Source organism: Podarcis muralis, chromosome 3, assembly GCF_964188315.1.
Source record: "Podarcis muralis chromosome 3, rPodMur119.hap1.1, whole genome shotgun sequence".
Taxonomy (NCBI): Eukaryota; Metazoa; Chordata; class Lepidosauria; order Squamata; family Lacertidae; genus Podarcis; species Podarcis muralis.
In genome coordinates, this window is record NC_135657.1 from 98,501,362 (window position 1) to 98,523,540 (window position 22,179).

General features: G+C 40.1%; 1 protein-coding gene across 3 annotated transcripts in view; it reads right to left on the minus strand.

Annotated features, from left to right (window-relative positions):
* The window catches only part of CSMD1 (CUB and Sushi multiple domains 1), a 939,172-nt gene that overhangs the window by 422,558 nt on the left and 494,435 nt on the right, over nt 1–22,179 (minus strand). The window lies entirely within an intron of this gene.

Genomic DNA, 22,179 nt, shown 5'->3' on the forward strand with positions numbered 1-22,179 from the left:
AAAAATAAAGGCCCATTTTTATGTTGAAGAAGCACAGGCACCGTCAGTATAATTTGGTATTCTTGTCCAACATAAGATCATTAATTCCAGTGGTGTTTCACTGGAGCTAAATGTAGGCTGAACTAATCTAATTGTGGAAAGTTTGCAAACCAAAATTAGGTAATGAATTGGGCTCGGAGACATCTGAATGCTAATTTAGATTCCTTCTGAACATTTGACAGAAAGCAGCAGCAGGAAGGCTCTGTTCATTAGTGGTATATGTCACACATACATGCACACATGCGCACACACAAGGGAGAGGGGCGGAGAGACTCTGACATTGTATGTCAGTGCCCTCTGCAATTTGCAAAATTCCCTTGAGGAATCAGGAAGCCAAGAGTTCTGTCTATTTAAAATATAGTAATCAATGTGCAAAATAGCCAAATTTGGCTGATCATCTCACAGATCCTATTCTACGGTTTGATTTTTAGTGTATTTGAGCAGTCTGGGAGTTGTTAGTACCTACACATATGAATTCAAAGACAGACTCATGCATCATGCAGTTATTTCTCAGTGAGGCACAACCAACAACAAGCATATTTAAGGATTAGAGGGTAGAAACCAATATAAATCTCCATTCTGTTTCTTTAAAATCTGCTTGCCTAGTATATAAGAAAGAGGATACTAGAGTGCTGCTGGCAAAAACAAGCATTTTGGCCTTCCAACAATTTGTTTCCTTTTTCAATGGACAAATTCTCTCTTTCATGTGTAAGCTACCTTCAAATGTTAGCTACCTTTCCCTTTCTAAACAAATTATTGGTTGTTGACGTCTTTTGTTGTCAATTAGTCTTTTGTTCTAATCCTGGCCAATTATAAAGCAGAGGTATAATCTCCTAATTAAAAGACATTTCATTCTCAGAAAGCAGCAGCATGCTGATTCTGAGATAAAAAAGAAGTGACATTTATCTGAAAACTCTGCTTTAAAACTTTTATATTCTACACTGGTGCTTACTTTAATTACCCACTCAACTTTTGTTTTGTTTTTATTTTTAAACATTGGGATCATATGCCACAATCATCACCCAAAAATGTACAACTTGCACTGCTGTAAACTCCTCCTTAACTGATAACTGACATATACAAAACATATTCCATAACCTGGATATTTGATTATAGCTTGTCCTATATGCAACTGACCATTTCTTTTATTATTTAACTAACCCTTTGCAGTTAGTGTTCACCAATAAACCAATACATAAGAAGAGAAAGGTTGCTATAAGTTTGTAACAGGGCACATTTCATAAAGCTGTTCTAAAATGTGCATCTTAAGCATCAATCTGAGTATCAGAAAACAGCAAGCAGACCTCAAAATGTTGCATTAGATGAAAATGGGGCAAGGGACAACTCTACACACCTCTAAAATTAGAATTAGAATTATACTACTTGTTAATTCATACAACCAAGTGGGTGTTAAGTAGCTGTTAAGTAGCTGCTTTAACTAGGCTACTCCATTCAAAACATTTCACAAAACCACCATACACAGGGCTCTCAAGTGTACAGCAAAACACTTGCAGAAGATTAGAGTTTGAGAAAACTTACAAGAAAATTGCACAGCATGAAACACAGCTAAGGGACAGACAGGTGCGCCAGTTTTGAGGGGGTCTTAGGTGGCATTCCCTCTGAGGAGTTCCCTGGGCTGATTTCCTTCCTATGCTACTACTTCCCTATTCCAGTGTCCTGGAAAATCCACTGCACCTTGAGCTAGCCAGCTGGCAGTGGGAAGGGCTCCTCATTTATTACATTTAAAAGGTTCAGACAGCTGGACATGCTGTATAATAAAGTGCCAACCAAGGGGCTAGGTGTGCCCACCATCTTCATTTGCCCAGCATGCTGACATGGGCCCAGAGGCCCTCTGGCAAAATAAATATGGTCTGAGCGCCTGGCCTTCCAACATCTTAGGCAGCTGTGCTGGGAAGTCAGGCCATCTGCAACAGACCGGCCAGACCCTGCCTCTATGGGATGGTGGTGGCTCAGTTTGCATCCCCAATGTTGTTGTTTAGTCATTTAGTCCGACTCTTCATGACCCCGAGCACGCCAGGCACTCCTGTCTTCCACTGCCTCCTGCAGTTTGGTCAAACTGGGCACCACAATGGGAATGAACAAAGGTCAGGGTCCTCACTTCAACAGGCTCCTAGTCTCTGTTAAGTGTGTGTGTGTGTGTGTGTGTGCCTGGATCCTGTCCACATTTGCATCTGACAGCACCCATCTTTGGAATGTACTCCTGACAGCTTTCCATTGGTGTATTTGTCTCTTGGCAAGAAGAAGAAGAAGAAGAAGAAGAAGAAGAAGAAGAAGAAGAAGAAGAAGAAGAAGAAGAAGAAGAAGAAGAAGAAGAAGAAGAAGAAGAAGAAGAAGAAGTTTTTTCACTCTATCATGCAGAATAATGTACCCCAGGTTTTCAAGCTCTTTTCATTAAAAAAAAAGTCAGCTTAATATTTAAAGGCTCAAGTTAGCATTGTACTCCCAAACCAACATCGCAGCTACAGAATGGGGTGGAAGGAATTGTTCTACTTCTAAGAAGCCCCAAATACTGTTCCTAACTTGTCTGGTTATGCCAAGGAAGAAAAACCCAGAGCTGCTGTGATAAGTAAAGTACGCAGGGTGAAAAGGAATTAATTCTTTTCTGTACATGGATTGGATATTTATATAAGCAGTAAAAACAAAACAAAAAAACGTTATTTGTGCACTTGTCTTTATTTGCAACATATGCCAGGGATGTTGACATTTCTTATGGTATTTATCTGTCACCGCCAATCTTAATTCTGACAATAAGTCCATGATATGTATGATCTTAATGCTAAGCATATGGGGAACTGGCAGATGTTAACCTTATTAAAATCATTCCATTCATATAGTTAAAGTTCTGCTGATTGCAGTGTGATTAGTACTCAGGGTAGCAGCTCAAGTCTGCATATTGCTGTCATTCTTTCGGTGAACAGTCATTCTGACATTTAGGAAGTCGCTCGAAAACCTAGAAATAGCCTAAGCTCTGAAGCTACAGAGTTCACTTTTTGTTTCCAGTGGAGGTCTGATGAAATAGATACAGTGGTACCTCAGGTTAAGTACTTAATTTGTTCTGGAGGTCCGTTCTTAACCTGAAACCTGAAGCACCATTTTAGCTAATGGGGCCTCCTGCTGCTGCCGCACTGCCAGAGCATGATTTCTGTTCTCATCCTGAAGCAAAGTTCTTAACCTGAAGCACTATTTCTGGGTTAGTGGAGTCTGTAACCTGAAGTGTATGTAACCTGAGGTACCACTGTACTATAAACTAGAAGAGCAAGTGAAATCGCTTTTCATGCAAATATTTCCCCACAACCTGAAATCCCTGTGTGACTGGGGTTCAAGGTTGAATGGAAGCCATCACCCATTGCAGCGGTTACTGCTGTATGTATGGCCGACAGGCATATAGCTACTCAAAGCACCCCAATTCCCTGCTCCTTTACACAGGGGCTGTAAGAACGAGAGCAGCTCAAGTATATGGGTATATAAATTTTAACACTGAAGAGTGCATACAGTACCATCTCAGACATATTGACTTGGAGTAAGTCCCACTTACTTTGGGGTAAATCCCACGGAACTAAGTGTACATAGGCTTATAGCTATAAGCATTCAATTCTTTTAACAATTAGGTGAGAATTCAGAAGAACAATACTGCTAATTGTTAGGCTAATAGAGAACCACATGAAACAGGAATATAAATTATTCAGCACTTAATTACTGGGTCCCAAACAGAAGGGAATACTTGATTAAACCTAGAAGTTCGTTCATTGTCATTAATATACATGATGTAGAAAACATGGCTAGACCAGGAGCCAACTTTCAGATAATAAACTATAAATTAAACATTTTCTGTAATGTGAAATTGAGCTGTAAAGATGTCCAAAGTGAATTAAAGGTGTTTCTCTTAAAATGGCAAAACTTATCCCTTATAAAAAGCACAGGACCAAACACTAATAGAATTTTGACATCACCTTCTGAAATATGGTTATTCAATGTTTGATTCATGCTGAGTTTACTTTTCAAATGATCATCATAATATATAGCATCTTTTTCAATTATTAATGTTTTTTCTCTACTTGCTTAAAAGCTATGCGATCAAAACCAGACTATATGTTTGAGTACTGTAGCCTGCTAATTTTATTACTAAACAATAGGGTAGCGCCGGAATGTCAAGAAATTATTATTATGGTCTTCAAATATAGCAATAATAATCTTGGTCTTATGGGGGAATCATGTCTGTTAAAACCAAATCTATATGACCAAAGCTGTTGCACTGAGAACCTGACTGCATTTCATCTGACCATTTCATAGATCTCTAGGCCTAAATCCAGCTTCCAAAAATATAATGAATAATAGTCCAGATCTAATATTCAGATAGAAGACATGGGTGGTGCTGTGGCCTGAGCCACTGAGCCTATTGGGCTTGCCAATTGGAAGGTCGGCAGTTCAAATCCGTGTGACAGGGTGAGCTCCCGTTGCTCTGTCCCAGCTCCTGCCAACCTAGCAGTTCAAAAGCACACCAGTGCAAGCAGATAAACAGAGAAGGTAAATGGTGTCTCCATGTGCTCTGGCATTTGTTACCATGTCCCATTGCGCCAGAAGTGACTTAGTCCTGCTGGCCACATGACCTGGAAAGCTGTCTGTGGACAAATGCCTGCTCCCTCGGCCTGAAAAGCAAGATGAGCGCCACACCCCATAGTCGCCTTTGACTGGACTTAACCATCCAGGGGTCCTTTACTTTTTTATTTTATTTTATTTTTTACTTTACTCAGCTAGAGTAGCATTTTAGTGCTGGTCCATGCAGGGCCTCTCCACACTTACCAGCTTTTACAACGACCTTCGTGCTGCTGTTTTGATAAGAAAAAAAGCCATGCTGCCACACAACGTCATCATTATTCAACTACTATTACGGAATAATGTAATTTGGTTAAAAGGTAACTTTTTTCCTTTTTCTCCCCCCGCCCCCCAACTAATTACCTCAAGACAATGTCTGAGGAGAAAATGACAGACAGCTATGGAAGTTTCCGGATTAACTGTATGAGCTCAGTCGTTCCTCTCTAACCTTCTCCATGTCCTCCAATATGCTGACAAGGTTAGAATTCCTGAATACTAGGCATTCTATCCTCAGCATGTGAAAACCAAACCAAACCAAACAAGCCCATACTCAAAACTCCAACATTCACCGGCTGGAAGAACATAAGGTTATGCAAAGGTTGTGGCTACAACCACATAACCTTTCTCAGTTTGGCCACAACCCATCATTAATGTGGGAGGAAAACCATATCCACTCTCTAACAGCAACATGTGACCAAAACATGTGACCAAAGCTGCAGTCAACTCCAAAATCACTCCTCCCTCAAACAAAAGCAGCTATATCACAATGAAGGGCTTTTAAAACGACTCTGAAAAGTGTTGGATCCATATCTCTCTTTTTTGCCTTCCTCATTGTGTTTGGCTTTTCCTTCCAGTTTATAAATAAATAAGTACGAAACTATGCAAAGTCTGAAATTAATCCGAGTTCCAGCTGTGGTAAATTACAGTTGTCACATTACTGGATCTTCCTTTGTCTCCCTTAGTTGGCCTATTACTACTTTTAAAATATGCTGCTCTAATAAAATAATTTCACACAAAAGGGGGAAAAACCTACAGCATGAAAAAAGAGAAGAATAGCCCATTTGTTCATCTGTATGCTTCACGGCAGATGCGAAAACAAAAGAAGCTAAGTGGAAGTCGGACAATTCTTTTAGAAATCTACAACCAAAAAGCTAAATGCTTTCTTAATGAAATTAGTTGAGCTCATTGATACAACAGATTAGAGCAATAATTTTAGACACCAAAGTACACCAAACAATTTCTTCAACTTAATAGGCATTCAAATTAATTGCTGCATTTAATAAATAGCATAATGACTATGATAATTATCATGTAGATTGCCAAAAAAAAAAAGTATTAAAACCGGAAAACAAAAGGTCTAAAGCCTTTGTATTTTTAATTCCCGATTGAAATCATAATACTATTAAGGGGACTGATTTTCTTCTGCGATAAGCTCTGCAAGCCGTTTTGTATTATTGACTCTTTAACTCACCCTCCCTTCGAGGAATGACACGGAGTGGCTATTTAGCTTCAGAACAGCCCTGTGAGGTAGGGGAAGTGGAGAACAGCCACCTGGTGACCATCATAACTAAGGGGTTATCTTAACCTGAAGTTTCCAAATCCAACACTCTTGGGACGAGCAGGTGTTCCTTGAATTCCGAGATGGGGAACCTGTGGACTACAGTTCATACAAGTCCTGATCATTGGCCCTGCTGGCTGAGTCTGACAACTTCAGGAAGGCCACAGGTTTACCTGCCCTACCTTAATTGTTGTGTGGAAGAAAGGTTGCTGGAGACTCTACTACAGCAGCTCCCAATTAAGTGTGATTTTATATACTTGAGCCTAGAGAAAAGCCTATGAACTAATAAGTCTTTCTCTCTCGGCATAGTAATTTCAAACAGCAACATCCTACTGCTTTTAAAGATTTGTAAGAATTTGTAAGCTATAATTTGGCCTGTTCTAATCAAGTGGTCTTGAATTTACTGGGCTACCCTGTCCACAACTTTTATTTTCTCCACAGTGTGTGCTTGCAAGTGGCCTTATTACACTCATAGCAGTACATACAAAAGCCGGTAAGTACAGTACGTGAGGTTGCGATCGTGAAATATGACAAAACATTTTCCAAATATAACTTGTGAGACAGAGAATGCCCTGAAGGTCATAACAGAGCTTACCCTAAAGTGAAACAAGGCTGGGCCTTCCTGTAAGCTGACTTTCTGGGAGCCATATGTTTGAGTGGGATATATATATATAAGCACTATAAATAAAAACAAAAAATCTAAAGAAATAAACCAAAGGGAAAGCAGGTTCTCCATAGAGGATTTGAGCAGCTAAAGAGAAAGCTTGCTCCCTGCAGGTTATATCATCTCCTCTTTTGTGGCATAATAGACACAGAGGGTGGCAGAAAGGTGTGCGGTATTGAGGTCTTTCAGTGTAAATGCTAAGGATATGGGAGCCAATGTAGAGGTAAAAGCATTGCTGATGTGATGCCAAATGAAGGAAGATACAGCTTCACTGGAGTCCGTGGCCAAATAGCTCTTGCTCAAATAAATAAAAAAGTTGCCTAGCTGAACCAATTTCATTTCTCCAGCCTGCCTTCACGGGTTTTTCATAAGACAAATTTGTCAGTGAAGCTAGTTATTAGCTTTTATTAACTTTTCAAGGATTCTCCGGCTTGATTTCATAACAGCAGCAAACTGATCCTGTGCTGAAAACCATGAATGTGCTTGTCTCGTCTGTACTCATCGACTGGGGGTTAAGAAGAGCATGTTTGACTGGGCAACCTGGGGGGGGGGGGTGCCGGGCGGATCTTTGCACCCCAGCGCCGCATATGCTTAAGACAGCCCTGGCTGGAACTTGCCAAGAACTCAGTTCTGGCACTTCTCAGGAGGGCACCATTGCCATTCTAAGAGAATGAAGTTCATGCTAAGTTCCGGCACCTTTTTCCCCTAGAAAAATAGCGCTGTTTGTATCTGATTGCCAGATTCTGCATTTTAACCCTTAGGTACCCTGTTCCAACCAAACCTATATGCATTTATAGCAATCTCAAAAGATCAGTACTGCACCCTTGTCTGAACCGAAGTGGATCCCCTGAACAGAAAAGGTCATAACGATCCATTGTAGAAAACATTCCATGTAGCGATCAAGTCTACACATCAAGCTTCCCCTTGATGAACTGGGGACTGTGTGTGTGCAGGGTCAATCAAATGGCCAACAGGGTCACCTCTGACAATATATCAGCCACCTGTTACAGGGTGGCAAGAGCGTTTCAAATTCCCCTGCTGCAAGACTGAATTGATGTAGATTGGTAATTCCTCAACACAGCAGGATATGCATATGTAACCTACTGCTGACTGTGCAGAGATTTGGGAATGGTACCAGACTATCCACTTTGTATTTCGCTATGCTTTAAATAGTCTAAATCATGCTAAAGTACAACATCCACACAACAAAGGGTGTGATTCCAGCCCATTTTTTTTAAAAGTATGTTTTGATGAAAAACTTTTTTCACATCTTTTTTCACAGATGAGTTGCTATGCCATTTAAAACTTGCTTTCCTCACGAACCCCACAAAGCTGCAGGATTTAAAGAACATTCATTTCACAGTGGACTCATTGAAGTGCTGACAAACAAACAAAAGGGAATTCATGTTTTGCATAAATTATTTTCATCAATAGCCCAGTGTGGGGTGCTTAGCAGAATAAGGTTTTTGCCAGTAGCACTGAGAAATGAGTTTTACAGAACAAGTTGCATTAAAAAGTCAAGGCAGAGGTTGACAGAACTCATTTCTTTAAACCCAGCAAGTAAGTAGATTGGAATGAAAACAGTTTACGGATTCTTAACGCTAGGTTTATGACAAGCATATACTTTTTTTCTATATTATTTACTCTCTTAGCAATATTGCTGTCATAAAGGGAACGCTTCAACAGCTCAGTACACTTCTCTTTACCCAAACCCACATATTCCCAAAGGAATCCTGTGAAGATTTACTTCCTTAGCTTACAAAGCACCAAGAGAAGGCAGGAACACTACGTATAGTGGGGGGGCTATTTGCTTTCTTGATGTTTCTTCCTAGCTCCACAATCTTGAAGACAATATCCTAAAGAAGGATATTGTCTCCACAATCCTAAAGGCAAGGGATTGACACCTGGAAGTATGCGGGGTACAGGAAACCTTAATTTCTATTCATTGTTGAAGTAATGGGGGGGGGGGGGAATTACAGTGTAGTCCTAACATGAGAAGTTGCTCCTAGGTAAGTGTGTTTAGGATTGTGGTCTTGGTTGGTGACATTTAAGGATGTTACCAAGGCTTTATGGCCAAGGTACATGTCCGTTGTGAGTGTTCCTTGTCCTTCCAGAATGCTTTGATGTAGGAACCAAACACCTTCCTGATAAATGCTTCCCTTCTGAAGTTCTGTATAGTTGAGCTGCTCTTCACAAGATACAGAAAGACGAACCCAAACTTAGCCGTCTATGAACAGAAGGTCTTATTCAATCCTTGGAAACCATTTGATGGAACAACACTGGTCATGGGTAGATCTCCCTGCAGCTGCCTATTCCAGAAGATCCCCAAACCCTCAAGAGTTGATTTCTGGAGAGTGCAAGGAGCTGCAGAGATATTAGTGTCCCACACAGATGTGTACTTGGGGGGTTGGTGGAACCCTGGGTGGGCGCAAAAATCACCTATCAGACTATGGAGTATATGACGTACATGTGTGTGGTGATGCAACATCATTGTCATGGCAAGATCATATGTGGAAGAAGTTTATGGTCCTTCTTGCACCGCAGCACAAAGGTGTGTGAATTTATTTATTTATTTGAATGGGCTCCTGGGGTGCTTTGTAGGGAGATGTAGGGAAAGTGCTTCCTTTCATGGGAGAATCCAGGATAATTCTACTCTCTGTTTATACCATATGTCTGAACTGGTATGTGCTAGGTCTGATTAACCCTCAAAAGTGCTACTGGACCTGTGAAAGGAAGTCCTTTGCATGCCTCAAACATATTTTCTTCATTTGCATAGGAATGCCATTTCTAAGCATCTTAATGCTACTTAATTATGTAAGGCTGCACTCCACAGTGTACACACATGGAGAGAGAGAGAGAGAGAGAGAGAGAGAGAGAGAGAGAGATCCACAAGGCATTAAGTTGAGAAGTACAGTCCCTGGAAATTAGTGTCAAGCCTCTGTCTTGTTTTTGGAACTTACAGTCATTGGTAGGCATTAGCTTCAGTAAATTACTTACATTCAGCTCCCTAGCAATTCAGTGTGCATGTCACCAGACCTTTCTTTTTAGAAAGAAGCAAGAACCAAATTATGGCTCTGTGTGTATGCAGCTTCACTGTCAGCAAGATTTTTTCTTAAAATTGCCACGTCCACCAATGCTCAAAATGAATTAATTTGTGCTCTGTGATTCTGCTTCTCAGCAATTTCATAATAATGTGTCAGTCACAAAAAGTCTGTGAACCAAGGCTGCAGGGAAGAAATGCCATCATTTACAGTTTCTTTAACCTCTCCACCTATTATCATGATAGCTCTCCAGTGAGGGTTTCAGCCTGACGATGCACGGGGAAAATATTCCAATTTGACACTGCATGTCAGTGTAAGAAAAGACAAATGTTAATTTAAGTACTGCTGAACCGATCTCCAAGAAAACAAATAAATCACAAGGTAGCAGAAACAAAATCTGCTTATGAATTGAATACGAAACTGTCACAACACACACTTCCTAAAAGCAAGAACACCTGGAAGAAGCATAATAGCTTTGCTGGAAGGAGCTGGTATTAGTCAGCATCTCAATTCATAGAATTCAGTCAAGCAACTCCTCCATTCACCTGCATGGCTTTTCAGACACTTTCTAAAAAGATAAAACTTGTTGCAGCTGAACAACCCATTTCTTAAATATATTAACCCATTGTGAAACTGAGTCACAGAATATGAGAGAAGAATTATTTGCAAATTTACTTTATTTAACAAAAGCATAACATTGGTAACCTCATGCTCGTATTTTAAATCTCAGGACATTTCCCTCTAGGAAAATGAAGATTATGAAGGAAAACAGGCTGTGTTCCTTTATTAATACACTACATTCCTGAATTGCTCTCACCCAGATTGACTTAGCGCTGTGGTTATGTCACATCATGAAGCTAATCAGAGTGAGGGCAATGCTTTTGGCTCACACACAAGGAAATCCCAAGAAAAAATGGCGGCTGTCATTGGCAGCCATCAAGATCCCAGAGAAACGCCATTGTTGTGGCCACCAGAACTATGAAACACACCAGTATATTGCTAATATTCCTTGATATCTCCAGCTCTTCAAAGTAGATTTCACTTATAGTTTAGGGCTAAAATAAGGAGTGCCTATCCCAGATGAATGAATATTAACAATACCTTTAAACTAGCTTTTTAATCTGATCGAACTGCCTTGCACAAGAAAATTAGGACCCATCACAGGTGTCTCAGAATCTAAAAAGAAATAAAAACCCAAACAAATAAAAACCTTACACAAAAGGCTAGAAGTTTAAGTTTACAGTGGCATATAGCAGACCCTCCAAATGTCCCCATTTTCCAGGGACATTCCTGGATTTACATAAGCTGTCCCAGTTTCTGATTTGATCCCAGACTTGTCCCGCTTTTCCTTAGGATGTCACACCCCTATTTTCATCAGATAAATGTTGGAGGGCATGGAGTTATCTGATTCTGAGCGATCTGAAGGCAGCCTTGTATAGGGAAGTTTTTAAATGTTTAATGTTCTATTGTGTTTTTATATATGTTGGAAGCTGCCCAGAGTGGATGGGGCAACCCAGTCAGATGGGTAGTAAAAAGTAGTAGTAGTAGTAGTAGTAGTAGTAGTAGTAGTACAGTGGTACCTCGGGTTACATATGCTTCAAGTTACATACGCTTCAGGTTACAGACTTCGCTAATCCAGAAATAGTACCTCGGGTTAAGAACTTTGCTTCAGGATGAGAACAGAAATCGTGCGGCAGCAGCAGGAGGCCCCATTAGCTAAAGTGGTGCTTCAGGTTAAGAACAGTTTCAGGTTAAGAACGGACCTCCGGGACAAATTAAGTACTTAACCCAAGGTACCACTGTAGTAGTAAACAGGATGTCCTTGCTTTCATCAGAGATTAATCATCATCATCATCATCATCATCATCATCTCCTTCATGGATCACTGCCTTGTCATGGCAAAGGGGCTTGAATAACTCAGAGAAGCTATGAGCTATGCCGTGCAGGGCCACCCAAGATGGACAGGTCATAGTAGAGAGTTTTGACCAAACGTGATCCACCTGGAGCAGGAACCGGCAAGCCACTCCAGTATCCCTGCCAAGAAAGCTCCATGGACAAAGACAACAGACATATAAAAGTTATGATGCTGGAAGATGAGCCCCTCAGGTCATGAGGAGTCAGACACAACTAAACGACTAAACAACAACAATTTATTTATACCCCACCCATCTGGCTGGGTTTCCCCAGCCACTCTGGGCGGCTCCCAACTGAATATTAAAAACACAAACAAAGAAATGTTGGAAGGTATGATATAGCAATAAGCAAAGCTTGCTTCCCCCCTCTCCCATTATAGGCTTTACATGGATGCTTACAGTTCCCTTAATTGCCTGCTTGCCTTGATTTTTAATCACTACTGCTGCCATTTATATTCTCCTTGCCTACAGAAGCCCTCTCAAAGGTTCCTGGATGATGCAGTTGCTTGGTGGGGTCAGATCCGCTACATTTCTTGTAACATGCAGCGAATAAAAAATGATGACATGCTCATTACGTTTTCATGAAGTTTCTTCTCTCCTATTCACACTAAGCTGTGGCTTTGAAGAGCTAGTTGAATAAGTCAAGTTGTTTGATGCCCCCTGCAAAGTGTGTGACAAGCCTAGTTTCCTTTCAGGTAAAAGCCAGTTGGCTTTACACTGGAAGAATCAAGGGAAAGTAAGGGATTCAAATCTAAGCAGATCTTCACACACACACACACACACAGAGAGAGAGAGAGAGAGAGAGAGAGAGAGAGAGAGAGAGAGAGTACTTCAGGCAAGCTTGCTCTGGATTCCTTTTAAGATTCAGTTGATCACATAACATATATGTTACCAGTGGTTTTTTTTTCTAAAAAAATGTTTAGGGGTACTCTCATTTTCCTACTCATACTGAAATACTGCTCCTCAATGAGGCCAAACTTAGACTGACAAAATGTTTAGGGGTATGCTTACCCCCAGAAAAACAGCACTGTATGTTACTGTGATTAATAAAACAGGAGCCTTTTAAAAAAATGTTTCAGCTTCTGTCTTCAGACTCAGCTATACAGCTGTACATAAAACATTTTGAGTGTGTTGTAAAGTGCAATATACAGTTGTGACGCTACATGGCGACTGTGAGCTATAGCAAATTCAATGCATTTTTCAAAACGATTTTTAAAAAAAGCATTTTCACAGCGTTTTAAACATTTGTGTAGATTCCACCTTCCTCAGCTGCTTTTGGAAACTGTATTATTTCACTTTTATCACAGCACTGATGAAGGCAGAAGCCAAAATGTTTTGCCACATAATCAAAAGGAATCTCTCTTTTGTTGATGACGTGTGTGTGTGTGTGTGTGTGTGTGTGTCTGTCTGTCTCACAAATATATCTTCACCACCGCATTCTCAGTTTAAAGTATCAGAATATAGTCGCCACATCCTCCACAGCAAAAGTAAGTTAGCATGATGGATAGCCATAACTCTGCACTTCAATGTGGCAGAATAAAATATAAAGGTTTGAATAGATGGTCCCTCTCTATCCAACCCAATTGGTTGGCACATTTAAACTTTAAAATTAAAATTTTTATTGTCCCCTCACAAAATATTAATGACATGAATTTTTTTTTTTATATCAGCTGAATAGACTTGTACTGCTGTAAGATTTCCCTGTTTCATTGTGTGGTTAGGCAGGCTAGTTTAATTTTATACAAGTCCTGATTCGTTTTACTGCCATCTCTTGCCACAGGGCAGATTCAAGCCTGCTGTGATGTTTTGAGGGTCAGAATTGTTCTTTCCATACACTTTATCCACACTTGCCTTGGCCCTGGTTAATCACGGAATATTTTATCCTTGCTTTTGTTCCCATTTGTTTCCTTGACGGTGACATGTTAAACATTTTGTTATTGTTAGGTGCTAGGGCTATGTGCTAGGGCTACTGCTCCTCATCTCAGTTTTCCTGGAAGTTGAATGTCTAAGGAGCCTCTCCAGCCCCATCGTTCATCCCGGACACTGAGGTCCAGCTCCGAGTGCCTTCTGGCAGTTCCCTCACTGCAAGAAGTGAGGTTACAGGGAACTAGGCAAAGGGCCTTCTTGGTAGTGGCACCTGCGCTGTGAAATACCCTCCCATCAGATGTCAAGGAAATAAACAACTATCTGACTTTTAGAAGACATCTGAAGGCAGTCCTGTTTAGGGAAGTTTTTAATGTTTGATGTTTTATTGTATTCTGTTGGGAGCCGCCCAGAGTAGCTGGGGAAACCCAGCCGGATGGGCAGGGTATAAATAATAAAATTATTATTATTATTATTATTATTATTATTATTATTATTATTATTATTATCATTATTATTAGGTGGTGTATCTGTAACACATTTATAATTCTTCATAACAAATCTTTTGCTTGCAGGTGCAGTGAAAGATACCGTACTTTTCCGTCTACAAGACGACCCCATGTATAGGACGACCCCTATTTGGGGGGACTCAATTTTAAGAAAATGGGTGGGGAGAGAGATGGCACAAAGTTGTTGTATAAGACAATGTATAAGACGACCCCCCCCCCCACTTTTGAGTGTGGTTTTTAAAGGAAAAAACTAGTCTTATACATGGAAAAGTACGGTACGTTCTAAAGGGCTAAAAACTTTTTATTTACCGAGGCCTTTGTTAACAATAACAACGATGATGTTATTGGATTAGCATTTTAGGTATTTCGTATTGTGCAGTGCTTTAAATTTTGTGGTTGCGATTACTTTTGCATTTTATCTTGTTAAGCTGCTTTGAGACATTTTTGTGTGTGTGTGTTTTTTTTAAAGGACTAAGAAAACTGCCACTATTGGAGAAAAATTCAGCTGCCAATCCAGTCAGCTTCTGTACATAGAATAGGTGGACATTATGTTATATTTTCCTCAGGCCATAAAATGTCTTGTGCAGGCCTATCACTATATTCCATAGGTCTTACTCCCAGTCTCAGGCTAGTGATTATAGTATTTCAGCCTAATGGACTTGATTCATTGCTCTGCCATAGATAGTCTCCTTTCATTTCCTCTCATCTCCTCTTGTCAACCTTTGCCATGACTAGTCTGATAAGTGGGGTCATCTTGAAGGATGGTCCTGGTTGCGGGCAGGCCCCCAGGCCGGTTCATCCCCCCTGTCATGGGCGGAGTAATGCCATCATGCCAGGGTGGCACCACAATCACCCTGGCTTCTTGGCCAGTCACTTTTGTGTGGGGTGATCGTGGGGGGATATAAAAGTGATAGCGTGACACGTGTCAGGCACCTGCTTTGCGCTGCTGAACACCCGCCCACCTGCCCTTTATTTTAGATGTCCTCTGGCCTTGCTTTGGACTTTGGTTGGTCGCCTGTCTTGGGATGGGGGCCAGGTAGGAATTTTTCCATTTGGCAGATTGGCACTGGCCACTTGGTTTTCGCCTACCTCTTAGCAATCATCACAACTTTGTAAGGTTTGGCAGTTAGGCACTGGCTCATTGATTTGTGGGGGAGGGGAGAAGAAGAAGAGTTTGGATTTGATATCCCACTTTATCACTACCTGAAGGAGTCTCAAAGCGGCTAACATTCTCATTTTCCTTCCTCCCCCACAATAAACACTCTGTGAGGTGAGTGGGGCTGAGAGACTTCAGAGAAGTGTGACTAGCCCAAGGTCACCCAGCAGCTGCATGTGGAGGAGCGGAGACGTGAACCCGGTTCCCCAGATTATGAGTCTATCACTCTTAACCACCACACCACACTGGTGTGTGTGGCCATCGCCTGCCCCTCCATTGACCAAGGGTATTCCGTTAAAGGAATCCAGGGCCTGGATCTTGTCCGAAGTCCGCTTGAGGGGCTAGGGCCATGCCAGGCCTTTGGGGACACCGAGGAGAGCTACCAGCAGGTTCCCCCGATGTGGCTTCCTCTTTGGGTGTTTACCCTTACTGACTTCCTGCAAAGGGGGCAGGAGTCCAATATAGTCCTTTGCCAATACCTAAGCCAATACCGCTCACATTTCTGTAATCAATAAAATTGTGGCCTAAAATTTTGTCCAATAACCTTAAACCAAAAATCTGTGTCAGTGTGAATTTTGTTCCAACGAGGGGCTGGTTTGGGGGCCTTGCCATGCAATATCCATCTGATAACATCGCATATAGCATGCAGCTACCATAATGGCATTGTGAGCATACAATTTAAAGGTGATAAAGCTGGAGGCAAGCCTGAAAGCTTTCACAGCCAAATCTATCTTCCATCTTCACAATGCTAGTCTGAAGATCACTCAGTTTACTTTGCAAAATTGCTAAGATTAGAAGGATTTTGTAGAATTTATTCTGTTGAAACCGAAAGTTGCAAGAATGCAAAACTGGCTTGGCTGGGCATGGGCCAGACTATTTATATCACTGCTTTGTTGGTACGTCTTTCTGAGTCACTAACACATCTTCCCCAAATGCTCTAGTTTTGTTTCATTGTTACAGATAGGCTATTCTGCATTTTCTTTATCTCTTGGGTTCTCCTCTGTTGTTACTCATGGTTGAAACAATAAAGATTGACTCACTGTATTGGGGACTATTGGTCTTAAGAATGCAAGAGTCACAACTAGTGTATATATTCAGTCATTTTTTTTTGGAAAGCATAGTAAAATGTTAAGGAACAGCAAGAATAATTATCTTACCATGCACAAATCAAAATAAATCGCTAGAACAAAAGTCTATATCTGACTATGCAGACTCAGTGGTTCTACATATTGGAAAGCTAAAACAAAACAGAGAAGTGAACATTCATAAAAGATATGTATAATTTAGCTGTTGGAGAAGAGTGCAAGGTCCCTTGATCTTTGAAAATCAGATTAATATTAATCTAATAAACTTTATACTCAGTCTTCTGAAGAGCATGCAAAACCCTTAAGAAATTATTTTTACACAATGGATTCCTATTGATATGAAAACAGGAGATGATTTAACATATTTATAGCACCCTAGCTTCTCACAAAATACTGCCATAAACAAAAGGCTTTGCAATGCACCACTGAATGGTATTAATTTCTACAACTTTCATTATTAAAGCGCTGCAGAAATTAATATAGATTTAGCACACAGTGGAGCTAAATAAATATTATCCACTGGGCCCAAAGAAGGAACATGGGCAAAAGAGGAAAAAATGCTTGCTGTTTGCTTTGCAACATTTCCTACTGCCAGAGAGACAGGTCATTTAGCAAACTGGGCATTGGCTATTCTCTACAATAGTGGAAATGCCTATAATTAAATCGCTGCCTTGGACTACACAGAAAAGGCGAAGTATGAATACATGAACAAGCAAGCAGTTGCAGTCAGCAGGATTGTACAGGTGGGGTGGTGTTATTCACCTGCTTCCTAAAGCTGAGCATTGCTGATGGATACGGAAAGGGTGAGAGATGTAGAAGCAGCACAGCAGCTCAGCACTGTGCAGGTACAGTGGCAGAACCAATCTGATGTTCCTATGCTACCAGAACCATGTCAAGGTGCAGCCAATTGAGCAATGCTATGATGCCCTGGCAACCATTACAGCAAGCAATGTTTGAAGCAAAAATATTGCAAGGAAGACTCCTAGGTTGTTATATTGTTGATGTCATTGTGAATGATGTCAAAGAAACATTTTGCATCGAAGAGGGCCTTCAGGGTAAGTGTATGTAGAACAGTTTTGCTTCAATTATCCACATTTACTTTTAGCATTTATCAGTACACCAAGAATCATTCTACATGGATTTTAACCCTATTTGGCTATTCATTTTCCTCTCTTGGGCCATCACTGGCAAGCCCTGCCTACTCCAGCCCTCTGACCTTTCTTCTCTCTACTGGTTGAAGGGCATTCTTCTGAAGAGGGCAGTCTCCTCTACTCATAGCTGCTACCCACACATGTTACAATTAAGTATAAACCGTGTTCTAAATTTTAGAGGGATCTTCCATGAATGTAGAATGGGGCTCCCCACTTCAGAGAAAATGCTTTTCATCTTCCACCCCACTCCTGCTCTCTTTCACCCAAATGGTCATCACGCTGGAGAAATGGAACACCTGAGCAGGGCTTAGCCCAGCACTTATCTTAGGTAAGAGTCACCAGGCAACACTGTCCATCTTCTAAATAGCTTTCCCATGGGTTCTAGATTATCAAGGTGTTGTTGTTTTTTTAAAAAGGTCTATTGTATGATAATAATACACATTTCTAGTTTGTTTTTCAGTGACATGCCCATGTGAATTATAACCACATGAAAGTGGGAGCAATACAAATGATGGCTCAATCAACACACACACACACATTTTCTACAACCATAACTCTTGTGTTTCACCACCCAGTACACTGTAGGTTCCTGCTTTCTCAGTCAAGCTATAAACAGCAAAATAAAATAAAAACATGTGCATGTAATATAACCAGCCTGCCAGACCCTTTAAAAAAAAAATATGCAGTGACCAACATATGTATCAAGTTGAACTTGAGTGCTATATCCTTTCGGTGCTATAGCAGCAATCAATAAAATTGGTGTGTAAACTAAACAGTAATAGCAATGGGCAAAGGTGTTTATTGAACATTATTGTGTGAACACTTCATTGATGAATTTACTCTGAGTTAATGCAAGCCACTGCAGTCTTAATAGCTGAACCATTTATGGAATGGCAGCATGCCAGTGAACTTTCAGCGGCACGTCTGTCGTTCCATCTCACCTTGCTGAACTAATCATTACGAGTGGGGTTTTTTCCCTGCCTGCCTCTTTTCCAATTAGAAAATGCCCCCCAACAATGTCAGTTTCTATCTCCTTTTCTGTGTATAAGACAAGGTTTTTTTAATTAAAAATTATGTTAAAAAATTATTTATACACTGATAATGCATGAGGGAATGTGGGATTAGTTGCTGCCATGAGCCGGAGATTATCAGCAGCTATTGGGTGTGTTATTGGTGGCCGCAGCAAGGGCCGGTGTTGACTGACTGTCGCTGTGGCAATTGGGCGGGCGATTGGTGGCTTCTTCTGGTGAGGGGGCAGGCGATAGGTGGCTTTTGTGACACGTGCAAGTGGCAGCGTAGATCAGACGGGTGAGTGATTTTGGCAACCCTCCCAAAAAAGCTCTACTACTATGGGCAATCTCCCCTGATTTTCTTAATTTTGAGTCACCCAAAATAGGGGGCATCTTATACATGGGGGTATGTTATATACGGGAAAATATGGTATATTATTGTTAAATAATAAAGTCACAGAAAGAGTGCTGAAAGATCAGCCCAAATGCCCATAATATTTCTCATGTTCCTAGAGTACTTTGTTATTTTAACAAAGAAAGATAAAAATGAATAGTAGATGCAATGACATTTGCAATACAGTATCACCAGAAGTGTTAAGATTTTGGATGTTATATACTTCATACATTTCCTCCAACATTTATAAGGCATCCCAGAGATTGGTACTGTGGTACCTATCTTATTTTATCATGTGCTCTCCCTCCCATGAAACTGAGAGACAGATTTTCCTAGGACTGGCAACTGAGCTGATTGCTGACTGAAATCTAACACTCAATCACACTGGTTCTTTGAATTTGACTTTGAATGCATGTGGAATAACTTCACAAGTCTTCATCCAAATAGCCAAAATTACATACAGACCACCATGTTGCTGTCACTTATTTGGAGGATAGGAAAGTCTCAGATGTTACAAATGAAATACATCCATTCATAAAAAAGAAAAAGAAAAAAAAGAAAGGGAAACGCCAGCAGTTATACATAGCTTTTTATTTTCCCCTCAGCTAATTGTTTGGCCTGTTAAAATCTTGGTCAAATTATCTGAAATTTCTGTAGGATAACCAACCAATTCATTAAAAATGAAATGAAAAATGTAACAGGAATATGTAACAGTGTTTTATTTTCTCTTTTTCCCCCTTTTTACCCAGGTGAATAACATGTCTTCTTTCTGATATGTACTTTGAAGAACTAGGTTAACTGTTTTCCCTTCCATTTGCTGATACTGAATATAGTTTGCATCTAAAATGAAATGGGCAACCAATTATGAACTACCAAAGCAAGGCATCAGTCAGCTTTCTATAAATATACATTAAGTTTTAGAAACCTTCTGTCTTTTATGTAATTTAACGTACCCTGGAAAATTACATCATAGGCCATACACAGGTTCTGAAAGCGTAATCACAATCTTATATTCCTGTCAGATTCAGAGGTGGAATGATGGATGTGAATTAAGCCTTTATAGTTTGCTTGCGCAGTAGGTAGTAAATTAGCAGGTGCAGAAGAAGTGCTAATGCTCTGTGAATTAAGCATCAATTTACTGCTTCTTTTCTCTTTACCCTGCACATTGAATGCATTTTGATCTGAACAGATGACTAGTCTCTAAGCAAGAACTACAGATTACACTACGAGGAACAATAAATTATACCACTCTGTTACTGATGTTATTAGTGTTACCTCCATCTGGTTTCAGACATGTTTGAGTGGAAGAACCAATGTAAAATGTTCATTCTTTGGTGTGCATGCCTTATCTTCAAAGTAAGGAAAAGAAAAACCATCCTCAATGTTTTTAGCCATAGAATATTCAACTCTAGTTGAACTATTTTTAAATTGGAGGCTTTCACTAAATGCATTACTTCAAATATATAAATGCAGCACTGGTGATTCATGGATGGACAGAAATGTTCATTAATTTCAAAACTTAGTTGAATGCCACCCTATGAAATTATTCCTTAGCATACAAGATTTTCAAGGTTTGAGCAATACATGGGTATTTTCCAGAAGAAGAAAATGCCAGGAAAAGGAGAACCCATAAGGTGTAAGGAGTTTTTTAAAAAGTCAATTTCAACCCAATGCACTAGTCAATCAAAGATATTGTTTAACCACTTTGTCGGCTGGTGGATAATGAGATTTGATTTCTAAACTAAAGAATTCAAAATTCAGGTACATTGGCTAAGTTGTTTCAATCAAAGCCTGAAACTGTTAAAAGATTTAAGATGCTGAGCATTTAAGGTAATTTTCGTACCAGTTCTGCCTTTTCCCACCATGAAAGACATTCAGCAATGAAATGTTATGTCCCTTGTTGAAAATGCATTAGATTGGGCAAAATTACTCCCTTCCCTAACTCAGTGCTCCATGAAATTGTTGCAGCTTCAGGAGGGAATGAAGCATTTGGAATTTGGGACAAAAGCTCTAAATAACATTCAACGTATCCTGTAAAAATATATTTTGAAATAGTTCAAAAAAAATATGAAGGCTATTTATTTGAATGATCAATATATTGGTGGATAAAAATGTAAATACGTCTTCTAGGTCAGGCCATGGAGTTCTTGGCAACCAATACAAATGCTCTATCATGCTGTCATTGTATGGCAGCTCCTCCCGTTAAATTATATAAAAGCACAAGAGACATAAACATACACACTATATATATACACACACACACACACATACACACATTCAAAACATAAATAATTACATTTACCACTATGCACAGCATTCAGTGAAAGTGAGTAATATAACTATGGTTTGTTTGGGAGACATACTGTAGTTGCTATTCTGACTTACTGTTTTCTATGTTCAAGGCTATGCAACCAAGCCAAAAAATAAATAGAGGCAGTCATATAAAATTTTGGGCGCAAATAATTATATACCCTCAATCTTCCAAGAACAAATAATGCTTTTACGGTAACAGTAATTTGTGAGAGACAGAACATTGGCAAATAAAAGAAACATGACTCTGCTTTACTTCTAAGAAATAGTGGTTTATATGCCCACTATTATTTGTAACCAAACAGCTGCTTCGCTTCGGCATCAACCTGAATTACCTTTTTGGAATATAACACCGTGATTTGTGGTAAACAGATTAAAATTAGTTTTGCCACTTAAAAAGTAGTTAGCCAGAATAATTTCTGCTCCTTTCACACAGTAAATTCCAGAGTACACATTCTTTACACTCAAAGGTTCCATTGATCCATAATGTACTTTTTTATAGCTACGCCCCCAACCCCTTAATTTCATGGGCCCATTTTCAGTGAAATGGGATAACATTTTCTCATTTGCCAGTTAGGGGGCAACTTTTGGTGGGGGGGGGGGAGAGACTCTCAGGCCTAGTGGTCACAATTTTAGATTTCCCAGAATACCCCTCAGAAGAAAGGATTCTGGGAAATCAAAAATAGCAGCTGCTTTTGTAGCTGATCTTGGAGGAGCTCTGCAATGTTCTCCACCCCACAAAGAGAAACATGGCTAGAATCCCTGAAAATGAAAAGAAGAAGAAGAAGTGAAGCAGTTTCACCAAGCCATCCACCACCAAATCTCACCCCAAATTCAAACTGAAGTTTTGACCTTTCGTAAGTTTGGCTCAG